Source organism: Oncorhynchus mykiss, chromosome 2 (genome assembly GCF_013265735.2).
Source record: "Oncorhynchus mykiss isolate Arlee chromosome 2, USDA_OmykA_1.1, whole genome shotgun sequence".
NCBI lineage: Eukaryota > Metazoa > Chordata > Actinopteri > Salmoniformes > Salmonidae > Oncorhynchus > Oncorhynchus mykiss.
In genome coordinates, this window is record NC_048566.1 from 91,343,379 (window position 1) to 91,357,194 (window position 13,816).

The following is a 13,816-nucleotide window of genomic DNA, read 5'->3' on the forward strand; positions in this document are numbered from 1 at the left end:
CCATCAGAGCATTATTATCACCATCATTATTGTACAAAACCCCTCTCCAGCTTTCTTCCTAACTTCTGCAGTAAGCACTGGTCCTTTAAGATGGATTTATTGTTAATAATACACTATCATCATCATCATCATCTTCATCATTTCTTGCCAGTGAGAAGTTAAGTTCAGGCACTCAGACATGCATAGACCTATAGAGCTTCATTTGTAAATTGGGATGCCCTGAACAAAAAGTGAGCCGGGGGGGGGGGGGGGGGGGGGGACGCATGAAGAAAAATCACCTTTATAATAAAGCATTGCATGTTAGAGTCGAGGTGCTTGCAGAAGTTGCACAAGTGAAAAACAAAATGGAGCCTTGAAGTCAGGGACATTTTTTGCCTTTTATAAATGCACCTCATGCAATTCTGCATCATTTTAGATGGCTGGAGACTGAAGCAGAATCATTTTTAATACCTCACACATGATCAAATTGACAGGCTACTTTGACACTGACAAACTGAGAATCTGAGATCAATAAAAACGACCTTGTCTTGCATCCATCAATAACCTAGGCCTAGGTGTGTTGAGACATATTGTACAATATGAGGATTAAATTATAGTCCTTAAAAGCTTTACTGTTTCACTGACTCACCCAATGATGTGCAGCTCACTCACCCCCGTTGGCCGGTGTGCTCGTGCCAAAAGCCTATCCCTCTCTTGTTTAATTTTCTAAAACAATGCTCTTCCCTCAATAGACCTATTTGGAAGTTGAAAACATATTTGGTAGCCTACAGACAGATTCTCTTTTCAGCCATTTGCTTTCCAACCTGTGTTTTCCCGCGATTGTACTTGAAATATTGTTTCGGCTGATAGATTTGCTGCACGTTCCTGACTGTAGGAATACCTTGTGATTGGGCTACACACAATCCACAAGGCTATTTTAAAAAAGCTATTGATCCTCTGCGGCTAAAATATAGGCTTACAATTGGTGTAGTATTCTGGATTATTTAATTTATTTCTGGACAGCAATAATTCTATAATTTTGGCAGATGAATTTCAATTCTTAGAATATCAGGCACGTTTCCATATTTTTTGGGGGCAGGACAATTACAGAGGACGCAACTTGAAAAAGCTTTGATTGCTTTTATTAGAATCTTTACATTGCAAACAGTGAAAAAAAAAATCATGGCATGAGAGGGACCGGATCCTTGCAAATGGGTTCCCAGAACGAAACAGTCCGAATCTGAAAGCTGCCGATCCCGCTAAAATTGTCATTATCAAACTTGGCATCGAATAATTTCCGTGAAAGCTCCTCTGTCCTTCGGAATTGCTTATTTGTGAATGATTGTGACTGACAGAATTGGGATTGAGCCACCTGAATCTGGTGTAGTCAGTGGACTTTAACACCGAGCCCCAGGCCCACGTAGCTCCTGAGACAATGTAATGCAAATGCATGTTGACACTGTGTCAACCTAGTGGACAAGCGTAAACACTTTAAGTAGGTATTGATCTCTTAGTGACACTGGATTTAACAAGCTTTGCGGTTGTCAACAGAGCCACTCTGGCTTCTCCTCTCCAAGCTCCCTCTCTAACTAAGATTTGATGAAAGCTTGGCTCAGTCCTAAATCTCTGCTACAGTTGGCAGTGAGTAAAAGCTAAATCTTTCTTAGGATTTTCAAGGATTCTGTTTCTTCGGAATCTTTCTTTACTTGCAGTTCCACTTTTTTCCATCAGGGGGCTACAGGTGTGCTGCCTGTGTTTCTAAGAGGGACATTAGGGGGCTAGAGACTGAAATACTGATGCAACGTTGCATCAGCAGCCAGCCAAATGGACCACAGCGGTGCTCCTGCTATAGCATCAGCAGCCAGCCAAATGGACCACAGTGGTGCTCCTGCTATAACATCAGCAGCCAGCCAAATGGACCACAGCGGTGCTCCTGCTATAGCATCAGCAGCCAGCCAAATGGACCACAGCAGTGCTCCTGCTATAGCATCAGCAGCCAGCCAAATGGACCACAGCGGTGCTCCTGCTATAGCATCAGCAGCCAGCCAAATGGACCACAGCGGTGCTCCTGCTATAACATCAACAGCCAGCCAAATGGACCACAGCAGTGCTCCTGCTATAGCATCAGCAGCCAGCCAAATGGACCACAGCGGTGCTCCTGTTATAGCATCAACAGCCAGCCAAATGGACCACAGTGGTGCTCCTGTTATAGCATCAGCAGCCAGCCATATGGACCACAGCAGTGCTCCTGCTATAGCATCAGCAGCCAGCCATATGGACCACAGTGGTGCTCCTGCTATAGCATCAGCAGCCAGCCATATGGACCACAGTGGTGCTCCTGCTATAGCATCAGCAGCCAGCCAAATGGACCACAGCGGTGCTCCTGTTATAGCATCAGCAGCCAGCCAAATGGACCACAGCGGTGCTCCTGTTATAGCATCGGCAGCCAGCCAAATGGACCACAGCGGTGCTCCTGTTATAGCATCAGCAGCCAGCCAAATGGACCACAGCGGTGCTCCTGTTATAGCATCAGCAGCCAGCCATATGGACCACAGCGGTGCTCCTGCTATAGCATCAACAGCCAGCCAAATGGACCACAGCGGTGCTCCTGCTATAGCATCAGCAGCCAGCCATATGGACCACAGCGGTGCTCCTGCTATAGCATCAACAGCCAGCCAAATGGACCACAGCGGTGCTCCTGCTATAGCATCAACAGCCAGCCAAATGGACCACAGCGGTGCTCCTGCTATAGCATCAGCAGCCAGCCAAATGGACCACAGCGGTGCTCCTGTTATAGCATCAGCAGCCAGCCAAATGGACCACAGCGGTGCTCCTGTTATAGCATCAGCAGCCAGCCATATGGACCACAGCGGTGCTGTGAAGCCTTTCTGCACTGCTTTGCATGGCTTAATGCCCCTTCTGAGAACTGAAAATCCAGGCCTTAGCATGGGGCATCAGTCACATGTAACCTCTCTCCTCCTCCGCTCTGTATTTGTATGTCTCTCTTTTCTTCTCAACTCTTACTTTCCCTGGCATTCTTATTTCTTTAAAGTGATTTCTGCGTATTTCAGCATTACGTATTAATGTGCAGCCAGTGTTGCTGTTCTGTTGGGGTCTGGGCTAAGAGTTAATGTGGTTGTGCATTATATATCCCCCTGCTTAATGAACAGCCCCCACTTCCAACAGGCACATGAATATTACATGTCCCAAAGTGTCAACACGACCAGGATTGTTGGAATAATTACATTATGTAATGTGATAGCCACTGCCTCAAGCGTTGTTCAATAAAACCTCAATAGTCTTCGCTTTTTCACGGGAGTGCCATTATATGCACACATGAAAGCATGCATGTATGTATGCACACATGCACGCAGACACACATACCCACATGCATGCACGCACACACAACTACACACACACCACACATGCTGTACGCACGCACACACACACCTTCAATACAATATGACCCCCCCGTGAAATCAAGGCAAACACACCCACACGTATGCCCACACACACACACACACACACACACACACACACACACACACACATGCCACATATGCCTTACACACGCATGCATGCACATACACACACACACACACCTTCAATATCTTATGAACCCCCCTGTGGAATCAACTGATTCTCATCTGAAGGCCTTGCTCGAGGACTGCTATCTTCAATACAGCTATATATGCTCACGAAATCACCCAGGCACAGTGAGTTGTGGGTGATTGTGGCATGCTGCATAGCAAATCAGTCACCAAGTCCCAAATGACACCCTATTCCCTATGTAGTACACTACTTTTGACCAGGACCCAACCTTTGGTAGCATTACAGCTGTGAATCTTTCTGGGTACGTCTCTAAGAGCTCTGCACACCTGGATTGTTATTCAATAAAAAATGATTAAAGCTCTGTCAAGTTGGTTGTTGATCAAGGCTGTATCACATCCAGCCGTGATTGGGAGGCGATGTACAATTGGCCCAGCCTCGTCCAGGTTTCAAATTCTTATTTACAGGCGTCATTGTAAATAAGAATTTGTTCTTAATTGACTTGCCTAGTTAAATAACGGTAAAAATAAATAAATAATTAAAATAATAGAATCATTGCTGGACAGCAATTTTCAAGTTTTGCTATAGATTTAAGCCGATTTAAGTCAAAACTGTAACTGGGCCACTCAGGAACATTCAATGTCATCTTGGTAAGCAACTCCAGTGTATATTTGGCCATGTGTTTTAGGTTATTGTCCTGCTGAAAGGTGAATTTGTCTGCCAGTGTGTCATGCCCTGACCTTAGTTATCTTTGTTTTCTTTATTATTTTGGTTAGGTCAGGGTGTGACAAGAGTGGTTGGTTTAGTTTTTGTATTGTCTATGTGTTTTTTTCCTGTCTAGGGTTTTTGTATATCTATTAGGCTTTAGTATGTCTAGGTAGGTCTATGGTGGCCTGAATTGGTTCCCAATCAGAGACAGCTGTTTATCGTTGTCTCTGATTGGGGATCCTATTTAGGTTGCCATTTTCCATTTTGATTTTGTGGGTTATTGTGGGTTATTGTCTACGTGTAGTTGCATGTCAGCACACGTGTTTATAGCGTCACGTTAGTTTTGTTAGTTTGTTTAGTGGTCTTTGTTTTAATGAAAGAAGAATGTATTCATCTCCCGCTGCGCCTTGGTCTCATCGTTATGACGACCGTGACAGAATAACCCACCAAACCAGGACCAAGTAGCGTGAAAAGGAGGAACAGTGCTTACTGGGGAAATGGACCTGGGAGGAGATATTAGAATGAGCAGGACCCTGGACACAGCCTGGGGAGGATAAGTACCGGAGAATCGAGGAACAGCGACGATATGAAGGTACACGGCTAGCATGGAAGCCCGAGAGGCAGCCCCCCCAAAAAAAAATGTTGGGGGGGCGGCACACGAGGATATTGCATGAGTCAGGTAGGAGACCTGAGCCAACTCCTCGTGCTTACCGTTGGGAGCGTGTAACTGGTCAGGCACCGAGTTATGCATAGATGCGCACGGTGTCTCCAGTGCGCTATTCTAGCCCAGTGCGCTCTATTCCAGCTCCTCGCATTTGCCAGGCTAGAATGGGCATTCAGCCAGGACGTATTGAGCCAGCTCTATGTTCTGGATCACCAATGCGTCTCCACGGTCTAGTGTATCCTGTGCCTCCTCCCCGCACTCGCCCTGAGGTGCGTGTCACCAACCCAGTACCACCAGTGCCAACACCACACACCAGGCCTACAGTGCGCCTCGGCAGTCCGGGGTCTCCAGCGACGGGCCCCAGTTCGGGGTCTCCAGCGACGGGCCCCAGTCCGGGGTCTCCAGCGACGGGCCCCAGTCCGGGGTCTCCAGCGACGGGCCCCAGTCCGGGGTCTCCAGCGACGGGCCCCAGTCCGGGGTCTCCGACAACGATCCATGCAGCGTGGGTCCCCAGCCCGGGGCCTACGGCGAGGATCCGCAGTCCAGAGCCTCCGACGATGATCCACGGGTCAGTGATACAAGAGCGGACTCAGTGTAAAGAAGGGGGGCGGCGTCCAGAACCAGAGCCGCCACCGAGGTTAGATGCTCACCCAGACCCCCCCATGTAGGTTTATATGGGGAGGGTCACGCCCTGACCTTATCTTTTTTTTATTTTTATATTTTGGTTAGGTCAGGGTGTGACAAGGATGGTTGGTTTAGTTTTTGTCCTGTCTAGGGTTTTTGCATATCTATGGTGTTTTAGTATGTCTAGGTTTAGGTAGGTCTATGGTGGCCTGAATTGGTTCCCAATCAGAGACAGCTGTTTATCTTTGTCTCTGATTGGGGATCCTATTTATGTTGCCATTTTCCATTTTGGTTTTGTGGGTTATTGTGGGTTATTGTCTACGTGTAGTTGCATGTCAGCACATGTGTTTATAGCTTCACATTAATTGTGTTAGTGTTCTTGGTTTTAATAAAAGAAGAATGTATTCATCTCCCGCTGCGCCTTGGTCTCATCGTTATGACGACCGTGACACTGTCTGTTTTTTGCCTGTGCTTAGCTCTATTCCGTTTTTATTTTTATCCCCCAAAAATCCTTAGTCCTTGTCGATTACAAGCATACCCATGACAGGATGTAGCCACCATCATGATTTAAAATATAAAGAGTGGTACACAGTAATGCGTTGTTGGATTTGTCCCAAACATAAAGCTTTGTATTCAGGACATAAAGTTTATTTGTTTACAACATTTTTGCAGTTGTACTTTAGTGCATTATTGCAAACAGGATGCATGTTTTGGAATATTTTTATTCTGTACTTACCAACTGGTCCAATTTAAGGTGTCATAAAAAAATATGCACCCTCCCCCCTCCCCCATACAATTAAAATAATGTGCGACCGCAAATAACTAACTGTAGCGACCTAGTGTTTATTAACGTGGATATCGACTTTGCCACTTCTGCATGCTTATGTGGCACAGTTGATGCCACGCAGGGTTACGAGCCAGAAGGTTGAGGGTTCGCCGACTACCAACGACGATCTCACTCACACTCCCTGCCTGTTTCATTACACTATGATCAGAGCTGGCTGCAGACAATCAGCTAGGGGGAATCTGATTTTCCACATTTTTATGCCACATTGATAATTATATAAAATGTATGCAACGAATTTTCCACCAACAGGTTTCTGTGCCAATGCAACACAAGGAATTAACAAAGCATACCGAATGTGGGCACTTCAATATTATGGTTTGCGTTTTCAACACCACAATACAAAGACTATTTCAATCTCGACAAACAAAACATCCCTCGCTACCTTGTAGACTTACCCAGTATCAAAGGCTTGGCTTGAACTTCTCTGGATGTAATAAACGTTTTGGTGTTTAGTAACAGATGACTCTTTCCATTCATGAATTGGCCGCTGCACAGTTTGGATTGATTAATTGACTGATTTTATTTTTATCAGTAGAAAAAAATACATACTGTACATAAAATATTTTAAATTGACCGGGATTGCACAATAAAGTTGGACTTATTTTCATTGTGTTCCCTATTTTTTTACAACATAATACATATACAATTAAATAAATCCATTACATAGATACATTACATAGATACATATACATTACATAGATACAGACACATTACATAGATACACATACAATTACAGAGATACATTACATAGATACAGACACATTACATAGATCTAGACACATTACATTCAGATACACATACAATTACATAGATACATTACATAGATACAGACACATTACATAGATACACATACAATTACATAGATACATTACATAGATACAGACACATTACATAGATACAGACACATTACATAGATACACATACAATTACATAGATACATTACATAGATACAGACACATTACAGAGATACAGACACATTACAGAGATACAGACACATTACATTGATACAAACACATTACATACAGACACATTACATAGATACACATTACATAGATACACATACAATTACATAGATACATTACATAGATACAGACACATTACATAGATACAGACACATTACATAGATACACATACAATTACATAGATACATTACATAGATACAGACACATTACATAGATACAGACACATTACATAGATACACATACAATTACATAGATACATTACATAGATACAGACACATTACATAGATACAGACACATTACATAGATACATTACATAGATACAGACACATTACATACAGACACATTACATAGATACAGACACATTACATAGATACACATACAATTACATAGATACATTACATAGATACACATACAATCACATGGATACATTACAGAGATACAGACACATTACATAGATACACATACAATTACATAGATACATTACATAGATACAGACACATTACATAGATACAGACACATTACAGAGATACAGACAAAAAAATGCTTAACTTCCAGATGAGTTTGACGGGGGAGTTTAAGTACAAATCTCACAAGCTTTTTTGGCTGCTGGTGAACCATGATGTGCATAGTCAAAGTGACACTGGACTAGCGCACTTGCCAGTATTTAGTGTGTCTGTTGATAGGTTTCCATCCAATTGGCGACAGAATTTCATGTGAATATAAAAAAATCTTCATAAAAACAACATGCCATTTTCGAGTTTCCTTTTGAAAATTTGATAACAGGACAACATGACAGGGAAGATTTTAACTTACCGGGCTTTTCATAAATGTAATGGACATCTATATGCATTCAGATCCAACCATGCTCAGCATCAATAAACAAGGGATAATGGCAAAATGAGCCACATTTACGTGTCCTTAAAAAACAGCCTATAACAAATGACAAAAACACTATTCCTTGTGTTACGATGTGTAGCATATGCAAAACTTTTATAGCCTACTTTCCTAAAACAAAATTGTCCACTTTACGGTTCAGCTGTCAGAGATTTGAGCACTAAATGTATCAGGGCATTGCATGCAAAGAGCTATTGGCTTAGGTGTCCACTATGATATTGATATTTTAATATATATTGCTTCCTTTATGTGTGTATATATATGTAACAGATGTGAAACAGCTAGCTTAGTTAGCGTGGGCGCTAAATAGCGTTTCAATCAGTGACGTCACTTGCTCTGAGACCTTGAAGTAGTAGTTCCCCTTGCTCTGCAAGGGCCGCGGCTTTTGTGGAGCGATGGGTAACGACGCTTCGTAGGTGTCAGTTGTTGATGTGTGCAGAAGGTCCCTGGTTCGCGCCTGGGTATGGGCGAGGGTATATGACACACCTAGTCATTCAAGTTTTTTTTTTTTTTTTATAATTCTCTACATTATAGAATAATAGTAAAGACATCAAAACTATGAAATAACACACATGGAATCATTTAGTAACAAAAAAGTGTTAAACAATTCAAAATATATTTTAGATTTTTCAAAGTAGCCACCCTTTGCATTGATGACAGCTTTGCACACTCTTGGCATTCTCTCAACCACCTTCAAGAGGTAGTCACATAGAATTTATTTCAATTAACAGGTGTTCCTTGTTAAAAAGTTAATTTGTGGAATTTCTTTCCTTCTTAATGCGTTTGAGCCAATCAGTTGTGTTGTGACAAGTTAGGGGGTAGAAGATAGCCCTATTTAGTAAAAGACCAGCTCAAATAAGCAAAGAGAAATGACAGTCCATCATTACTTTAAGACGTGAAGGTCAGTCAAGGCAGAACATTTCAAGAAACTTGAAAGTTTCTTCAAGTACAGTCACAAAAACCATCAAGGGCTATGATGAAACTGTCTCTCATGAGGACGGCCACAGGAAAGGAAGTCCCAGAGTTACAAGCCTCAAAAATTGCAGCCCGAATAAACGCATCACAGAGTTCAAGTAACAGACACATCTCAACATCAACTGTTCAGAGGAGACTGCGTGAATCAGGACTTCATGGTCGAATTGCTACAAAGAAACCACTACTAAAGGACACTAATAATAAGAAGAGACTTGCTTGGGCCAAGAAACACGAGCAATGGACATTAGACTGGTGGAAATCGGTCCTTTGGTCTGATGAGTCCAAATTGGAGATTTTTGTTTGCAACCGCTGTGTCTTCGTGAGATGCAGAGTAGATGAATGGATGATCTCCTCATGTGTGGTTCCCACTGGGAAGCATGGAGGAGGAGGTGTGATGGTGTGAGGGTGCTTTGCTGGTGACACTCTCGGTTATTTATTTAGAATTCAAGGCACACTGAACCAGCATGGTTACCACAGCATTCTGCAGCGATATAACATCCCATCTGGTTTGTGCTTAGTGGGACTAGCATTTGTTTATCAACAGGTCAATAACCCAACACACCTTCAAGCTGTGTAAGGACTATATCATCAGGTGACTTGGCCAACACAATCACCTGACCTCAACCCAATTGAGTTGGTTTGGGATGAGTTGGACAACAGAGTGAAGGAAAAGCAGCCAACAAGTGCTCAGCATTGGGGCGGCAGGTAGCCTAGATTGAATCCCTGAGCTGACAAGGTACAAATCTGTCATTCTGCCTCTGCACAAGGCAGTTAACACACTGTTCCTAGGCCATCATTGTAAATAAGAATTTGTTCGTAACTGATTTGCCTAGTTAAATAAAAAATATGTGGGATCTCCTTCAAGACTGTTGGAAAAGCATTCCAAGTGAAGCTGGTTGAGAGAATGCCAATAATGTGTAAAGCTGCCATCAAGGAAAAGGGTGGCTTCTTTGAAGAATATAAAATATATTTTGATTTGTTTTTTTGGGTTACTACCTGATTCCGTATGTGTTATTTCATAGTTCTGATGTATTCACCATTATTCTACAATGTAGAAAATAGTAAAAACTAAGAAAAACACTTGAATGAGTAGGTGTCCAAACTTTTGACTGGTACTGTATATATAGTCTATATAAGGAAGAGAAGCTTAGGCCTAACCCCAGAGAGATAGAGATATGCCAGTGGCATGTCACGACACCAACCTGCACTTCTTAATTTCAGATGGCTACTATGCAGATATAGACGTACAGGAGGGTAATTTGTAAATGTTCTATCCGAATATTTTGTACAAAGATAAGCATTATATTGCCAGATTATAGGAGTAACTCAGGTAGGCCTGAAACATTCTTCCTCACCTGAAGTTCAACTGTCTGTGTCCATTGTAGCGCCGGGGCGCACTGCCTTCATATCATAGACCTGCAGTAGCTAAAGCTTAATAATAGCCACACCATACCATACCTTCACAAATATTTTCTTAACTTTATTAGGGTAATATAAAAAGTAAGTCAAGCCATTGTTTATAGGGAAAATATTAGCAGAAGAGCAAATGCAAACCCACTATCCTCCCCTGTGCCCAATAAAAACCCACACAAACCTACCGAAACAAAATAAAAAGTTTAACAACCTTCCCGTTTTGGACCACCCCTCCCACCCGGTAAACATAGATCTGTCCCTAACTATTATAAAGTAACCATTCGCTTCATGGTGAAATCCCTGAGCAGTTTCCTTCCTCTCCAGCAACTGAGTTAGGAAGGACACTTGTATCTTTGTAGTGACTGGTTATATTGATACACTATCCAAAGTGTAGTTAATAAGGGATATTCATTGTCTGCTTTATTTTCTTCTTAAAAAGAAAATAGATTCCATTCTTTGCGAGGTATTGGAAAACCTTCCTGTTCTTTGTAGTTAAATTTGATTTGATTTTGAATCTGTGTTTGAAATTCACTGCTCGATTGAGGGACCTTACAGATGTGTGGGATACAGAGATGTATGTGTGGGATCCCAAATGGCACCCTATTCCTTAGTGCCTTCAGAATGTATTCACACCCCTTAACGTTTTCAACATTTTGTTGTGTTACAGAATTTATAAAGGATTAGATTTAGATTAACGTGAAGGTATGTGATGAGGTCATTGTGTAGGTAGCTAGGTGCTCTGTGCTATTGTGCAGGGGCTCAGTGGGATGATAAATGTTTACAGTACTACATTAAGAAGAAATTACCTATTTTTGCTGGAGGCCGGATCATTCATTCATTGTGAGGGACTGCCCATCGCCTCTCCTATCTTAAATTAGTCGGCACCTTTCACTTGCAGAGGGTGGTAGGGGGTGAAGGGGGATTAGGGAGATACATCTTTTGGACGGACAGTTAAAATCATTATTTGGCATCCTGTGGGACACATGGTTGTGCTAAGGGTTTACAAATCAGCTCATTCCTCTTATAAACATCCATAATGCATGCTGTGGGGAGGCAGGAGGGTTCATGTGTTCAAATGCAGTAAGAGAAGAACAAAATGACAGCTGAGAGAGAGAGAGAGAGAGAGAGAGAGAGAGAGAGAGAGAGAGAGAGAGAGAGAGAGAGAGAGAGAGAGAGAGAGAGAGAGAGAGAGAGAGAGAGAGAGAGAGAGAGAGAGAGAGAGAGAGAGAGCAAGCATCCCTAATGGCACCCAATTCCCTATTTGGTGCACTATGTAGGGAATAGGGTGCCATTAGGATGCAGACAGAGATAGAGGAGAAAGTGAGTTAGTGAAGATATGGTATTAAAGGCTGTAGGATATCAACAGTTTTTCATGAGGAGCAAACATAACAAGCCCTCGTGGCTTCCCTACTCTTCCGCCAAAGATGTACGGTGCTCCACGCTATTCAGCAATTTCCCCCTGGAATCCATTATTTTGCCTTCTTCCGTCAAGGTTGCGGGTGTTGTCAAGTTGAAAGGGCCTCTCAACCCTGGCAAATGGTTAATTTTAGCAACTCGTTGAAATCCCTCCTCTCTCAGCCCTCAGCGTGGGATTCTTATAGAGTATCTGTACAGCAGATTTATACTTATTTTCAAAAGCAATATCTGGAGAACATGAGACTAGAGAGGTTGTAATAATACATTATGGATATGTTGTTGTGAGATATCATTTATATGCTGAGTGACATTGCCTATGTTAATGTTTTAAAGATAAGCAGAGATTTGCATATTTAACAAAGCATTTTACAAAAAAAGGGCCAATCGACTTTTTGCGAACAGTTCTCACCATCGGAGTATAATTCAGACCCACAACAAGTCACTGTTTCCTTACTGTGTGTGTGTGTGTGTGTGTGTGTGTGTGTGTGTGTGTGTGTGTGTGTGTGTGTGTGCGCGAGCGCATCCTCATCCGGTAGTAATCCTGTTAATCTGTTCACTGGCCACAGCTCCAGTATTGATGTTTTCCTGTTGTTTTAGGAGAATGATTAAGCATTGTGGAATTAACAATGGCTTAACCTCCTCACAAGATTCCTTTACAACCCCCTTTCTCACAGAAAGCCTTGAGAAAATGTCTTATCTCTCCTATTGCTCTCTACTCATCTCAAAATACTCGATGCTCACACAAACTATCACAAACTATGAAACTATCACAAACTTTCTAAATGTCTAGTAGTTAAAGTGAGAACATAAAGAAAGAGTTTATTTTTGTGAAATACTTGGATTTCTTTGCATCCTCTCATGTGCAGGTTGCATTAGGCCTATCTTTCCTGAAGCTTCTAAAGCGCTACAAAGGAATTTGTATTATCCTTTGTATTATAAACTAAGAACTATGTATTATCCTTTATTGAGAATAGTCGGCCGGGCCTAACCTCTTACTGACACTTCAGCGTTGTCCTTTCTCTTTCTTTCCAAGTTTTAACGAGGCAGAAGATCGCATGTTCTTTCTCTTTCTTTCCAGAGCAGATAACATTTGCCAGTCAGGTTGAGGTTTTAACGAGGCAGAAGGTCGCATTGTTCTTTCCCATTCTTCCCAGAGCAGATAACATTTCCAGGCCAGGCTGAGGTTTTAACGAGGCAGAAGATCGCATTGTTCTTTCCCCATTCTTCCCAGAGCAGATAACATTTGCCAGTCAGGTTGAGGTTTTAACGAGGCAGAAGTTCGCATTGTTCTTTCTCATTCTTCCCAGAGCAGATAACATTTCCAGGCCAGGCTGAGGTTTTAACGAGGCAAAAGATCGCATTGTTCTTTCCCCATTCTTCCCAGAGCAGATAACATTTGCCAGTCAGGTTGAGGTTTTAACGAGGCAGAAGTTCGCCTTGTTCTTTCTCATTCTTCCCAGAGCAGATAACATTTCCCAGTCAGGCTGAGGTTTTAACGAGGCAGAAGATCGCATTGTTCTTTCTCATTCTTTCTAGAGCAGATAACATTTCCCAGTCAGGTTGAGGTTTAACGAGGCAGAAGATCGCATTGTTCTTTCTCATTCTTTCTAGAGCAGATAACATTTCCCAGTCAGGCTGAGGTTTTAACGAGGCAGAAGATCGCATTGTTCTTTCTCATTCTTTCTAGAGCAGATAACATTTCCCAGTCAGGCTGTTTTAACGAGGCAGAAGTTCGCATTGTTCTTTCTCATTCTTCCCAGAGCAGATAACATTTCCCAGTCAGGC